The sequence below is a fragment of the Bos indicus genome, chromosome 6 (genome assembly GCF_029378745.1).
Source record: "Bos indicus isolate NIAB-ARS_2022 breed Sahiwal x Tharparkar chromosome 6, NIAB-ARS_B.indTharparkar_mat_pri_1.0, whole genome shotgun sequence".
Lineage (NCBI taxonomy): Eukaryota > Metazoa > Chordata > Mammalia > Artiodactyla > Bovidae > Bos > Bos indicus.
The window spans coordinates 20,862,262-20,878,611 of NC_091765.1; the positions used below are offsets into that span (position 1 = coordinate 20,862,262).

General features: G+C 40.7%; 1 long non-coding RNA gene across 1 annotated transcript; it reads left to right on the top strand.

Moving 5' to 3' along the window:
- The first annotated feature begins 277 nt into the window (after positions 1-277).
- On the top strand, positions 278-16,107 carry LOC139183593 (uncharacterized). Its single transcript, XR_011567090.1, has 2 exons — positions 278-625; positions 12,745-16,107. It is a non-coding gene; the product is annotated as an uncharacterized lncRNA (long non-coding RNA).
- The last annotated feature ends 243 nt before the right edge of the window (positions 16,108-16,350 follow it).

Genomic DNA, 16,350 nt, shown 5'->3' on the forward strand with positions numbered 1-16,350 from the left:
AACAGAACCTTCTTTTTTGGTCTAGACACTTAAAATCCCAGAATTAATTCTTAATTCAGAATCCCAGAATTTATTATGTCAATCATAAATTCAATAGGGAATTATAAGTAGTGGCTGTATGCTTTCCCTGGTGGCTCAGTCAGTGGTAAAGAATCCACCTGCTAATGCAGGAGATGCAAGTTTGATCCCTGGAGAAGGAAATGGCAACCCACTCCGGTATTCTTGCCTGGGAAATCCCACGGACAGAGGAGCCTGGTGAATATGTCATTCTGGAACATGTAAGGCAGGGGCAATTTTGATTGAGATTTATTGTTGGAGAACATTGAAATGTGAGTTTAGTATCCCTGGCAAAGGCTGGGAACACAAACATAAACGGTTCTCTAAATACAAATGATTGGTGGTTTTACAAAAGAGCAGGGCGGAGTGCAGCCCTTAGCACCATTACCAGGCAACTGTTTCCACGAGACCACTAACTGGAAGGTTAGGGCGGCGGTTAGAGGTTCTGCTCAGTCATTGGTCGACCCTGCAGTGGGCCCCTCCCCCGGGGAACCGAGGTCAATGAGCAACCGGTTGGTAGAGGCCTGTTCGGTCTTGGTTGGTGGAGTGGCAGTCTTCAGGCAGTGAGGTAAGAAGAGGTGGATACCGGCTTTCTCCCGAGAGCTCTCCAGCTCACCTGGTCTCAGGCCAGCCTTCGGGGCTCCATAGCCCTTGCCAAGGCCACCAACTGGCCAAGCTGAAGCATTGAGGTGGCCGTGAGCCTCTTTCCCATCACCTCTGGGACCTAATGGAAGTGGCAGTGTGCGATGGGACACTGTCTGTAAGGCTTCAGCCCTGCTGTTTGGGAGGACTGAGGAACCTGAGGCCTACTTGGCTCCTGGGCTCCTGGCTCCCTCAGTGATGACAGTTGGGCAGGGTATGGGGCCCTGGCCCTCAGGGAACTTCCAACTGAGATCTGCCTTGTTAGCCCTGGCAGGCTGACCCAGACTCGGGGCTGGAGGAATATTCCTGGGCAGGGTAACTGGGCCTTGCAGGGACCCCCTCCCCTTAGCCAGGGCCTAGACCTCAGAGGGTGAATGTTGTACCTGGGAACCTTGCCCTTTCTTTCCAGAACAGAAAATAGTATTTGTTTGGTAGAGATTTATAGGAACATTATTACCTGACCATGATGTCAAGAACAAAGACTCTGACACCAAGAAATTTGCAGCAACCAACCACAGCCCTCCCTCACCTTTCCTATGAAATGGATTTGCTGAAAGCCTTTGGGGAATTTGGGGTTTTTCAGGCGTGAGCCACCCCTTGCAGGTCCCTACAATAAACCTTTCTCTGTTCCAAACTCATACATTTTGGTACTGTTAGGTCTTACTGTGGGTCGAGCAAAACTAGTGTTTTTGGTAAGTTTCAATTTGGAAGGAACTGTTTCTCAAGGGATAAGTGAGAAAGAAGACAGCAATAAAAGCCTCTGTGAGGAAGAGGTAGACAAAGGCTAATGGTTTCTTATGCTTAAAGAGTGACAAATTATATTACAGGTCTTATCATGGGTCCCTGGAACATGGAGGAAAATTACTGGCAGAATAAAAGCTCTATATTTTGGTTTTAGAAAGAAAAACATGGGTTGAGATAGAAAAAGTGAATGAAACCTCTTATGGTGTAGCAGTTTTATTTTAAAATGGAATGAAAACACTTTTTAATTGATAAATGAAATGGAAAGAAACTTAGGTCAAGTTGGGATTTCGATAGAGGGAATATTATGCTATATGTCTTGAAGATTCTTGACGTATGCATGGCAAATGCATACATATGTTTGTTGCCATAGGAACTATCTTCCTGGACTACTACGGACACTGCTTTTCCTCTGATCTCTATCTTTGGTGCTCGCTTAGCTTAGGACTCAAAGAACTTGGGTCATTGTACTCAACATTTGAATGGTCCGGATTTTCAACTGCATGATTTTAAGTAATTTTTTGGATTCATCTAAGAACCTGAACTATGGATTTAGTATTAAAAAATATATATATGTTCCAATGCCAATCAACTGATTTACAAATGCATCTTGGAACACATTTTATTATGAAACTTTCTTCTGTGTGTTTATGAAAGACAGGTAATATACTATTCTCTATCAAGTGAAGATGTTTTGGGGACTGCAGATTCTGTGTCTGTCTGAGCCTGCTGAGGGTGTTTATTTAAAAGCACAAGGCTTCCTTTATTTACTCTTGGTTCATGCCTAAGAAATTATATATTTCATCCCTGGCATTTGACTTAAAATCTCTCTTTGTATCAAGTGAGATAATCTTCATATTTATGGATTTGCTTAAAGTAGATTTTCCAACTACTTACAACTTAATGAAGAGATTTATGACTTTAATTTTCAGAAAATTCCCAGAGAAAGTTCCAATAACTCTCGTAGCCCCTTAGGCCTTTCTAGACACTTCTTAACCTGTCACTCCCACCTAGCCCTGCTGGGGCCAGCACTGATTTCCCCACTGCTCTTCCAAGAACAGGAATCAAGGCTCTGCTGGCATCCTGATGGTGAGACAGCATCAGATTTATTCCCTGACATTGGTGACTTCAATTAATTTCCTGGTGTTCCTGCATTTTTTGTTTCTGATTTAGCAATTTAATGTTCTTCTTCCTTCCTTCTTTTATTCACTAGCTAGTTAGCACCAGATACTATATCATTTTTCCAGCAGCCAGCCTGTGAAGAGGAGTTGGAGTCAGCCTCTGGCTAGATTTCAGACACATCAAGAAGTCCATATACTCAGTATCAACATTATTACCTTGATGGCATCTCAAATGGGAAGAAAGATTAAGAAACACAGAGTACATGGATCACCCTGTAGAACAGGCCTATGACAGAAAATAACTCCTTGTTCCTTACATTTTACAAGATGTTTTTGCAAAATTTCTAAAGCAGAGAACTAGTACCATTTCACTGATTACCTAAGTTCACCTACCAGGGCAAATGAAGAACAGATGTGTCATTTTCAGTATTCGGAAAATAAATTCCAGCTTATTTTTAAAACATGCTCTCTGAATGCCTCTGCATGGTACATAGGTGGCTGCTGTCATGAGAACCACCTTCCGGGGTCAGTATACAAGCTGTTATCCCTCTGGTTTCCCACCTTCAGAGTTCTCAGTAACTGAAGATTCAAATATACCTGCTAAGTCGCTTCAGTTGTGTCCATCTCTTTGCAACCCCATGGACAGTAGCCCACCAGGCTCCTCTGTCCATGGAATTCTCCAGGCAAGAATACTGGAGTGGGTTGCCATTCACTTCTCCAGGGGATCTTCCTGACCCAGGAATCGAACCTGGGTCTCCCACATTGCAGGCAGATTCTTTACCATCTGAGCCAAAGATTCAAATATATCTGAGACTTAAAACTCAACTCTTGGATAGTAGGTTTTTAGCTACGTCATGGTTTGATTAGAAATTTTGTGATGCACAGAACCTAACCGTAGGTATTGTGAAAATACATATGCCAAGCTCCAAATAGTTGTATCCACAGATTTAGCCATAGAAATTGGGCTTGGTTTGGTGGTTCCAGGGCAAGTGATGGTTCATGTAGTTTACTGTTTCCGATTCAAGAATGTTGAAAACAGAGAATTTGTTTTGGTATTTAGGGCTTGGTTTATGAGGCAAAACTAAAAGAAACAAAAAAATAGCAGGACCAAAGTAGAAACTAGTGTGGGAAGAGACTGTGGCAAAAACCCAAGCATATAATAAAGATATGCTTAAATTATATATGCATAAATTATATGCTTTATATATAATAAAGCATATAATTTATAAAGATATACAGCAAAAAATATGTGATGATGTCTTGAACACCCAAGTCAAAAGAGAAGTTAGATCAAACTCAATAAGGATAGAAAGGGAATCAGAGGAATTATACTGCAAAGGACAAACCATAGAGATGTGTCCTCAGGAAATGACTAATTGAACAAAAGCTCTCTGACTGGGGCCATCTGGTCTTAAAAGAAGCTCATTGGATAAAAGGGTCTTGTGGAGACTTTAGCAATGTTCATGTAGCCTCAAACATGGAAAATTTTCACTTTATATGTTTTATAATAGTACATGAAAAAATATAATGCTGATCTATGCTAAACAGTCATTTATACATTCTTCATGGAGTTTTGTAGCATAGACTTGGATGTAGGGTAATAAACTCCTTTGCCTTATTTTTTAAAGACTCAAGAATCTGGCTATAAGCCAAATTATCACCTTCTCACAGTCATTAAGTATTGTTGGACTGTGTTTTATATAAAGTAATTAAACCAGACATAAGCCTTAAAACTCAGGAATTTAAGGGACTTCCCTGGTGGCTCAGTGGTAGAGTCCATATACGAATGCAGGAGACATGGGTTTGATCCCTGATCTGGGAAGATCACACATGACATGGAATAGCTAAGCCCATACACAGAAACTACTGAGCTTGTGCTCTAGAGCCTGGGACCTGCAACTGCTAAGCCCATGTACCACAGAGACTGAAGCCTGTGTGCCGTAGAGCCCATGCTCTGCAACAAGAGAAACCACTGCAGTGAGAAGCCCGTGCTTCTCTCAGCTAGAGAGTAGCCGTTGCTCACAGCAACTAGAGAAAAGCCCATGCAACAATACTCAGCATAGCCAAAAATAAATAAATACAATTTTAAAAAGTCTCAGGAATTTAAAATTTGAGTCAGAATATTAGAGCATTTTAGATCTGTTGAATACACAGAATAAGCAAATACACACACACACACAATACATTCCTGCAACACAGGCTTGAAAGAGGGTTTTTTTTTCCCCCGCCCCCACAAAGAGACTATTAGAGAAAAATTATATAAACTGACCTAAATCTTGATCTTACTAGCTGAAAATTCTAGAAATTCTTACTGAAAGAAAAGAGTATTCCAATAAGAGAAATTGTGCCACCATCAAACTTTAAACACAAATGTGGTGGAACGAGATGAGTGACAGGAGTAAAGGCTGGCAATAGTATATTCATTCATTTTCTCATTCATTCCTTCAGAGATTGTTAAGTGCTGCAGTGGATGGTTTTACTTTGTTTTCAGAGATGGCTGCAACACTAGTTGCCACATTAAATTCTCTTTTGCAATACAATCTTCCTACTTATACATCAAGAGGTGGAATCTGTTTCTCTTCCCCTTGAGTTTTGATTGGCTGCTTTGTTCAACAGTACTGATAGAAGTGATGCTGTGTAACTTGCAAGCCTGGGCTTTAAAATATCTTCAGTTGCTACTCTTCAGAATAGCCAAGACATGGAAACAACCCAAATATCCATCAAAAGATAAGTGGATAAAGAAGATGTGGAGGGTGTGTGTGTGTGTATAATATATATATTATATATATATATATATATATTCTATTGTGGATGTGCATACATATGAATGAAATACTGCCATTTGGAGCAACATGAATGGACCTAAAGATTATCATGCTAAGTAAAGTAAATCAGGCAGAGAAAGGCAAATATGATATCCCTTCTATGTGAAATCTAAAAAAAGAACACAAGTCAACTTATTTACTAGACAGAAACAGACTCACAGATATAGAAAACAAACTTAGTTACCACAGGGGAAAGGTTAGGGGGAGGGATAAATTAAAAGTATCGAAGTAACAGATACACAGCACTGTATATAAAATAGATAAACAACAAGGATTTACTGTATAACACAGGGAACTATATTCAGTATCTTATAATAATCTATAATGGAAAAGACTTTGAAGCTGTATACCTAAAATTAATAGAATATTATAAGTCAAGTATAGTTATAAATAAAATTTTAAAAATATCTTCCGTTGCTGCTTTTGTTGCTTGGAACACAGACACCATGCTGTGAGGAAGCCCAAGCAGTCCCCTGGAGAGTAGAGGTCCATGTGAAGGAGAACCAAGAGCTCTGGCTGACAATCCCAGCTGAGTTCCTGGTTGTAAAGTGACAGCCATATGAATGAAGCCATTTGGTATTTTTCAGTTGTCCTTATGCCCCAGATGGCACTATACGAAGCAGAAGAACCAGCCCAGAATGGTTCTTCAGGGTTCAAAATTCTGGGTTCAAAACCCAGAATAAAGAGAAATTATTAATCTTGATTGCTTTAAGTCAGTGATTTTGGGGAAGTTGTGATATGCAACAATATATAAATGTGGGTTTCTTTGGTTTGCTCAGTCAGTAAGGAATCCGCCTGGAATGCAAGAGAACTGAGTTCAATCCCTGGGTTGGGAAGATCCCCTGGAGAAGGAGATGGCAACTCAATTTCATATTCTTGCCTGGAAAATTCCATAAATGAACCTGGCAGGCTACAGTCCATGGGGTCGCAAAGAGACATGACTTAGTGACTAAACCACCACAATATATAAATGTAAGTATTTGCTATGTGCCTGTCATTGGGCTAGTTGAAAGCAAAATTCTCTTTCAAGAAACAAATAGAATTAATAATAGTCTAGTGGAAGAGACCTACACATTAGCTATGCATATAGTATATGGGGACAAATTCAAATACATAAATACAAATTTCTCTGTATTTATGTACAGAGAAAACACAGTGATCCACGTGAAAAACACATTCTGAATAATTAGGAAAAACTTCCAAGGAAGATAACATTTAACCAAAGTATTTAAATAAGGCATTTAGGCATTTATACATGCACAAGTATACAGAAACATGAAACAGTATATGTATATCAGTTCAGTTCAGTTCAGTTCAGTCGCTCAGTTGAGTCCGAATCTTGTGACTCCATGGACTGTAGCACGCCAGGCCTCCCTGTCCATCACCAACTCCCAGAGTTTATTCAAACTCATCTCCATAGAGTTGGTGATGCCATCCAACCATCTCATCCTCTGTCATCCCCTCCTCCTCCCAACTTCAATCTTTCCCAGCATCAGGGTCTTTTCAAATGAGTCAGCTCTGTGCATCAGGTGGCCAAATTATTGGGGTTTCAGCTTCAACATCAGTCCTTCCAATGAACACTCAGGACTGATCTCCTTTAGGATGGACTGGTTGGATCTCCTTGCAGTCCAAGGGACTCTCAAGAGTCTTCTCCAACACCACAGTTCAAAAGCTTCGATTCTTCAGTGCTCAGCTTTCTTTAGACTCCAACTCTCACATCCATACAGGACTATTGGAAAAACCATAGCCTTGAATAGATGGACCTTTGTTGACAAAGTAATGTCTCTGCTTTTTAATATGCTCTCTAGGTTGGTTATAGCTTTCCTTCCAAGGAATAAACATCTTTTAATTTCATGGCTGCAATCACCATCTGCAGTGATTTTGGAGCCCCCCAAAATAAAGTCAGCCACTGTTTCCACTGTTCCATCTATTTACCATGAAGTGATGGGACTGGATGCCATGATCTTAGTTTTCTGGATGTTGAGCTTTAAGCCAACTTTTTCACTCTTCTCTTTCATTTTCATCAAGAGCCTCTTTAGTTCTTCACTTTCTGCCATAAGGGTGGTGTCATCTGCATATCTGAGGTTATTGATATTTCTCTTGGCAATCTTGATTCCAGCTTGTGCTTCTTTCAGCCTGTCATTTTGCATGATGTACTCTGAATATAAGTTAAATAAGCAGGGTGACAATATACAGCCTTGACATACTCCTTTTCCTGTTTGGAAACAGTCTGTTGTTCCACATCAAGTTCTAACTGTTGCTTCCTGACCTGCATACAGATTTCTCAAGAGGCAGGTCAGGTGGTCTGGTATTGCCATCTCTTTCAGAATTTTGCACAGTTTATTGTGATCCACACAGTCAAAGGCTTTGGCATATTCAATAATGCAGAAATAGATGTTTTTCTGGAACTCTCTTGCTTTTTTGATGATCTAACAGATGTTGGCAATTAGATCTCTGGTTCCTCTGCCTTTTCTAAAACCAGCTTGAATATCTGGAAGTTCATGGTTCACTTATTGCTGAAGCCTGGCTTGGAGAATTTTATATCAGTTAGGACATATTTAATGGACAAAACCAAAAAAATCAGAATCGAACTAAGTTGAGTTCAGTTCAGTTGCTCAGTCGTGTCCGACTCTTTGCGACCCCATGAATTGCAGCACGCCAGGCCTCCCTGTCCATCACCAACTCCGGAGTTCACCCAGACTCACGTCCATCGAGCCATCCAGCCATCTCCTCCTCTGTCGGCTTCTTCTCCTCCTGCCCCCAATCCCTCCCAGCATTGGAGTCTTTCCCAGTGAGTCAATTCTTCACAACAGGTGGCCAAAGTACTGGAGTTTCAGCTTTAGCATCATTTCTTCCAAAGAAATCCCAGGGCTGATCTCCTTCAGAATGGACTGGTTGGATCTCCTTGCAGTCCAAGGAACTCTCAAGAGTCTTCTCCAACACCACAGTTCAAAAACATCAATTCTTCAGCGCTCAGCCTTCTTCACAGTCCAACTCTCACATCCATACATGACCACAGGAAAAACCATAGCCTTGACTAGACGAACCTTTGTTGGCAAAGTAATGTCTTTGCTTTTGAATATGCTATCTAGGTTGGTCATAACTTTCCTTCCAAGGAGTAAGCGTCTTTTAATTTCATGGCTGCAGTCACCATCTACAGTGATTTTGGAGCCCCCCAAAATAAAGTCTGACACTGCTTCCACTATTTCCCCATCTATCTGCCATGAAGTGATGGGACCAGAAGCCATGATCTTCGTTTTCTGAATGTTGAGTTTTAAGCCAACTTTTTCACTCTCCACTTTCACTTTCATCAAGAGGCTTTTGAGTTCCTCTTCACTTTCTGCCATAAGCGTAGTGTCATTTGCATATCTGAGGTTATTGATATTTCTCTTGGCAATCTTTATTCCAGCTTGTGTTTCTTCCAGTCCAGCATTTCTCATGATGTAGTCTGCATAGAAGTTAAATAAGCAGGGTGACAATATACAGCCTTGATGTACTCCTTTTCCTATTTGGAACCAGTCTGTTGTTCCATGTCCAGTTCTAACTGTTGCTTCCTGACCTGCATACAAATTTCTCAAGAGGCAGGTCAGGTGGTCTGGTATTCCCATCTCTTTCAGAATTTTCCACAGTTGATTGTGATCCACACAGTCAAAGGCTTTGGCATAGTCAATAAAGCAGAAATAGATGTTTTTCTGGAACTCTCTTCCTTTTTCCATGATCCAGCGGATGTTGGCAATTTGATCTCTGGTTCCTCTGCCTTTTCTAAAACCAGCTTGAACATCAGGAAGTTCACGGTTCACATATTGCTGAAGCCTGGCTTGGAGAATTTTGAGCATTACTTTACTAGCGTCTGAGATGAGTGCAATTGTGCGGTAGTTTGAGCATTCTTTGGCATTGCGTTTCTTTGGGATTGGAATGAAAACTGACTTTTTCCAGTCCTGTGGCCACTGCTGAGTTTTCCAAATGTGCTGGCATATTGAGTGCAGCACTTTCACAGCATCATCTTCCAGGATTTCAAATAGCTCAACTGGAATTCCATCACCTCCACTAGCTTTGTTCGTAGTGATGCTTTCTAAGGCCCATTTGACTTCACATTCCAGGATGTCTGGCTCTAGGTCAGTGATCACACCATCGTGATTATCTGGGTCGTGAAGATCTTTTTCGTATAGTTCTTCTGTGTATTCTTGCCACCTCTTCTTAATATCTTCTGCTTCTGTTAGGTCCATACCATTTCTGTCCTTTATTGAGCCCATCTTTGCATGAAATGTTCCCTTGATATCTCTAATTTTCTTGAAGAGATCTTTAGTCTTTCCCATTCTGTTGTTTTCCTCTATTTCTTTGCATTGATCGTTGAAGAAGGCTTTCTTATCTCTTCTTGCTATTCTTTGGAACTCTGCATTCAGATGCTTAAATCTTTCCTTTTCTCCTTTGCTTTTCACTTCTCTTCTTTTCACAGCTATTTGTAAGGCCTTCCCAGACAGCCATTTTGCTTTTTTGCATTTCTTTTCTATGAGGATGGTCTTGATCCCTGTCTCCTGTACAAGGTCACAAACCTCAGTCCATAGTTCTTTAGGCAGTCTATCTATCAGATCTAGGCCCTTAAATCTATTTCTCACTTCCACTGTATAATCATAAGGGATTTGATTTAGGTCATACCTGAATGGTCTAGTGGTTTTTCCTACTTTCTTCAATTTAAGTCTGAATTTGGCAATAAGGAATTCATGATGTGAGCCACAGTCAGCTCCTGGTCTTGTTTTTGTTGACTGTATAGTGCTTCTGCATCTCTGGCTGCAAAGAATTTAATCAACCTGATTTTGGTGTTGACCATCTGGTGATGTCCATGTGTAGAGTCTTCTCTTATGTTGTTGGAAGAGGGTGTTTGTTATGACCAGTGCATTTTCTTGGCAAAACTCTATTAGTCTTTGCCCTGCTTCATTCCGTATTCCAAGGCCAAATTTGCCTGTTACTCCAGGCATTTCTTGACTTCCTACTTTTGCATTCCAGTCCCCTATAAAGATAAGGACATCTTTTTTGGGTGTTAGTTCTAAAAGGTCTTATAGGTCTTCATAGAACCATTCAACTTCAGCTTCTTCAGCGTTACTGGTTGGGGCACAGACTTGGCTTACTGTGATAGTGAATGGTTTGGCTTAGAAATGAAGAGAGATCATTCTGTCGTTTTTGAGATTGCATCCAAGTACTGCATTTTGGACTCTTTTGTTGACCATGATGGCTACTCCATTTCTGCTGAGGGATTCCTGCCCGCAGTAGTAGATATAATGGTCATGTGAGTTAAATTCACCCATTCCAGTCCATTTTAGTTCACTGATTCCTAGAATGTCGACGTTCACTCTTGCCATCTCTTGTTTGACCACTTCCAATTTGCCTTGATTCATGGACTTGACATTCCAGGTTCCTATGCAATATTGCTCTTTACAGCATTGGACCTTGCTTCTATTTCCAGTCACATCCACAGCTCGTATTCTTTTTGCTTTGGCTCCAACCCTTCATTCTTTCTGGAGTTATTTCTCCACTAATCTCCAGTAACATATTGGGTACCTACTGACCTGGGGATTTCCTCTTTCAGTATCCTATCATTTTGCCTTTTCATACTGTTCACGGGGTTCTCAAGGCAAGAATACTGAAGTGGTTTGCCGTTCCCTTCTCCAGTGGACCACATTCTGTCAGAGCTCTCCACCATGACCTGCCCGTCTTGGGTTGTCCCACAGGCATGGCTTAGTTTCATTGAGTTAGACAAGGCTGTGGTCCTAGTGTGATTAGATTGACTAGTTTTCTGTGAGTATGGTTTCAGTGTGTCTGCCCTCTGATGCCCTCTTGCAACACCTACCGTCTTACTTGGGTTTATCTTACCTTGGGCGTGGGGTATCTATTCACAGCTGCTCTAGCAAAGCGCAGCTGCTGCTCCTTACCTTGGACGAGGGGTATCTCCTCACCGCTGCTCTTCCTGAGCTTCAATATGGGATAGCTCCTCCGGTGCATTAAGCACGGCCGAGAGGAGCCACCCCACATCCGAGGTCAGGGGCAAGAAGCTGGGAGGACCCCATGCCCGAAGGGCAGCGGCCAAGAGGAGTTACCCCACGTCCATGGTCAGGGGCAGTGACCGAGAGTGCCAGACTGTGATGGCGCAGGAACTCCGAGGTGAGCTACCCCGCGTCCGAGGTCAGGGGCGGCGACGAGAGGAGTTACCCTGTGTCCGAGGTCAGGGGCAGCAGCTGGGAGAAGCTACCCCACGCCCCCAAGCCCGAGGTCAGGGGCGGCGGCTGGGAGGTCCAACCCCATGTCCAAGGAGCCATGGCTGCACAGGCACAGGAGGGCCTAGAGAATCCATCTAAGTTAAGCTAAAAATGGAAGGCCCTGGTTCATACACGTGAGCAACGTAGAGTAGATCTAACTTCTATTTTGGCAGTGTATAAGGTCTCAATGAGGTAGCTGGTATCCAGTTCTTTTTGCTCTATTATTTGCTTTGCGTCCACTGTGTTGGCTTTATTCTCATGGCTCTCCCCCATGGTCTCCAGGTGGCCTCCACAGATGCAGAGCTCACATAATTCATGGGTTTACATTTCACAGGAAAGTTTTCTTTCAATGGGAATGTTTTCTTTTGTAGGATTCCTGAAAAAAAAAAATCTCATTATGATTCACTGGTTCTGATCAAGTAGTGCCCATTCCTGGGACAATAACTGTGGTCCAATTGCAAGCACGCACTCTGGAAAAGGGAGAAATGCTGGTCACCCAGAGATAACTTAGAATATGTTTTCCAGAGGGAGAATGGATAGTAAATGCCTATTACAAGGTATCTGGAAGCTTCAGCTACTTGATATTTCTGGAGAGTGAAAAGGCTGAGGATTAAAAAAATGATAGGAAATCAGACTTGAGAAGTAAGCAGAGAAATACCATCCAGGGCCTTATATACCTGGCTAAGGAATGTAGTCCTTAACTTGTAGGTGATATGAAGCCATTGAAAGACTTAAAGGGCAGAAACATAACTTGCTTTTTAAAAGCCTGTCTTGATATTAGAGAAGATTTGAAATTAGTAAGACTGCAGTCAGGGCGACCAGAGGAGACAGTTCAAATGATAGGTTCAACAGACTCTTGGGAAGTAGAGACAACTGGATGTAGTTCCTACAATTGGATGAAAGGAGGTGAAGAAAGCCTCAAGAAGTATGAGCCGCACTGAAGTTCTGTTAGCCATGGGACTTCCTGTTGTGCTAGAGAAAGCCCTGGAACAGAAGGCAGGAAGATGCTCAGATGAATCAGTAGTATAAGCTATAATCTGTGTTGTTTCAGTGGTCCTCAGACTGTCATTGATTTTTATCTTCTGCCTCTTCTACTCCTGACACTAGATTTTTAACCCTTGTGAAATTTGGACCATAGGAAGGTTGAGTGCTGAAGAATTGATGCTTTCAAACTGTGGTGCTGGAGAAGACTTTTGACAGTCCCATGGACAGCAAGATCACACCAGTCAATCCTAAAGGAAATCAACCCTGAATATTCACTGGAAAGACTGATGCTGAAGTTGAAGCTCCAATACTTTGGGCACCTGATGGGAAGAGTTGACTCACTGGAAAAGACCTGGTGCTGGAAAAGATTGAGGGCAGGAGAAGAGGGTGACAGAGGATGAGATAGTTGGATGGCATCATTGACTCAACGGACATGAGTTTGCACAAACTCCAGGAGATGGTGAAGGACAGGAAAGCCTGGCCTGCTGCAGCCCATGGAGTCACAAAGCGTTGGACACAACTGAGTGACTGAACAACAACAGTCCAACACCGGCTGGTTGAGGCTGCCTGCCTGGTTGGATGAAAGGACCTGAGTCCCTTGTGTGGTGTGATTGCTCCAGTTGCCAATAAACAGTCATTGCCAAGCATGGAAGCACCATAGTAGACTATGGTGAACACTGCAAGCTGCAGATGCAGTCCTTTTTATCTCTATTTTGTATCGGCTATAACCCCTCAAGAGAATCAAGTTTGAGTGTTCTTCTCAGTAGAGTACTTTCTTCTTTGCCAGTTGGTCCATTGACATGAAGAACTACAGTTTCAAATTCAGTGGAATACTTACAATGTTGCCTGGTAGAAGAATTCCCAAATATTACCACCCCTTTCAGAATTAAGACCTCAAATACAACAAAGTCTAAGACCACAGGATATCAAAGCACAAGTTTTACAAGCATATTATTAGCAGTGATAGTGAGGAGTCAATACTACTATTTCTTCTTGGTAATAGTACCAAGAACTCTATTACCTCTGGGTGATAGTAATTCACTGTCTTTATATACCCTTACTCAGGCCATTTGTCCCTCTACAAATAGTGGGCAACTAAAAATACTGATCAAATTTCTGTCAAACAGCATTTCCCTTTCTCTGTTCTTTAGGGACTGCTTTGTCCATTAGTGGAGTTCTGGTGTAGTGCAGACCTTTTTGTCTCAGGTCAACATATTGAAACGACTGTGAACAGGCCCAATATTTCCCTTTGTTTATGACAAGAAGGACTCACCATAGACAATATACATAGTTGTGTGTTGAAGAAGAGTCCGCCAGTCCTGAAAACTGGCCCTCAGTTATCAGGGGTAACTGATACAGTGATCATGGCCTCATATTCATGTAATTTACTTGTATCCTCTAGGCCTGTTGAGACCTGACCCCACCAACGCACTATATCCAATATGATTGATTGGAGCTGTGCAATCAACATCCACCTTACAAAATTTGGTGGCTCTCACAATATCCAGCTCGAATTGGGAAGATCTGGTTGTAAACACATGATTAGCCATAATGAGATATTCAGTCTCTATTGTGGAAGATGTAGCTGCAAACCAGAGGATTCTGTGCTGTCTCCTACTGAGACCCCATAAAGCATCCTCTACTGTGGTATGTAGCTTTATCACCACTGGGCCTTCTGGGTCTTGTGACCTAAATAGTGGGGAGGCTTGCTTCATAGACTGGATCTTGCTCTGAGCCCTCTCAGAATTTTCAGTCCTTTTCAGTACTGTGATATGGGTCAGAGCAATATTCTCAGGTGTGGTATATGATGACTCTAAAATCCAAAGCCTACTATTATTTTAATTTTCCCATAAAATATGCATTGAAAAAAGGGATTTGTGTGCAATGCCAGTTGTTTGTTTGGGAGGAAACAAACAAGCAGAGGAAATCATGGAAAGAGAATGGAAAAATGAAATAAGAAATGAAGGAAGCCAATAAAGGATTTATTTTCTTATTTTCTTTTTTAAAAAATAGCTTTATTGAGCTGTAATTTATGTACCACAAAATTTACCCATTTAAGTGTATAATTCAAGAGTTTTTTTTTTTTTTTTGTATAGTTAAAGAGTTGTGTTACATCACTATATGTTAATTTTAGAACAGTTTCACTATTGCAAGAGACCCTCGATCCCCATCAACATTCATTTACCATTCCTTACATTCCTCTTTCCACTGCCTTACACAGTCTTAGGCAACGAGTCATTGACATTCTGTCTCTATAGATTTGACCATTATGGGCATTTTATGTAAGTGGAATCATGCAATATTTGATCTGATGTTACTGGCTTCTTTCATTTAGCACAATGTGTTCAAGGGTCATCAAAATTGTATTAACAGCATATATCAGAATTTCATTTCTCTTTTTTTGCCAAATAATATTCTATTGTATGCTACATACTGTTTATCCAGTTACTAGGTGATGGACATTTGAATTGTTTGCATTCCTAGCTAGTATGAATAATACTTCAGAAATATTTATGTGGGCATGTATTTTCATTTTATATGGATCCATATGTAGGAGTGAATTATGTAGTAACTCTGTTTTGACATTAAACAGTTAACTCCCAAATTATTTTCCAAAGTAGTTATATCATTTTACATTCCCACAACAATGTATGAGGGTTATGACTTCTCCACATTCTTGCCAATATTTGATATTGTCTTACATCTTGATTTTAGATCCTAGTAAATGTGAAATGATATTTTATTGTGGTTTTGGTTTGCATTTTCCTAATGACTAGAGATAATATGCATCATTTCATGAATGGCCATTCATGTATATTTCATGAAGAAATGTCTATGTAAAAACTTTTATTCATTTCAGAATTTGGTTATTTTTTTCTTTACTACTGAACTGTGTTTTCAAATACATTCTAGATAAAAGTAGTCTCTTATCAGATACATAATATGCAAATTTTTTCTATTCTGTAGGTTATTGTATTAGTCATGGTTCCCCAGGGAAAGTATACATATATTGAGAAAAAAAAAATATATCTAGCTACAGAGAAGAGATATTTTAAGGAATTGGTTCACATATTGTGGGAGCAAGTCTGAAATCTGTAGGCAGGTTGGCAGGCTGAAGATTCTGGTAGGAGTTGATGTTGTAGTCTTTCATATGTTGCTGTATGAAGGCAAGTCTGGAGGCAGAATATTTCCTTTTCCAGGGAACTCAGTTTTTTCTCTTAAGGTCTTTAACTGACTGGATAAGACTCATATACATTATGGAGAGTAATGTGTTCAAAGTCTACTGATTTAAATATCAATTACATCTAAAAAATGCTCTCACAGCAACATGTAGATTGGTGTTTGACCAAATAACAGAGCACCATACCTTAGCGAAATTGGAACATAAAATTAACAGTCAAAATTGTCTTATCATTTTCTTGATGGTGACATTTGAAAAACAAAAGTTTTAAAAATAAAGTTGAATTTATTATTTTTTTCCTCTTATCACTTGCATTCTCTTATCACATGCATGTCATCTCTAAGAAGTTGCCTTACCCAAGGTCATGAAGATCCACTTGTGTTTTTTTAATAAGCATTTTATAGTTGAGCTCTTTAGATTTACAACCAATTTTGAGTTAATTTTTATGTATGGTGTGAAGAAAGGATCCAAATCCATTTTGTTACATGTGGATCATCAGTTGTCCCAGCACTATTGCTAAAAAGACTGCTCTTTCCCTATTGAATTTT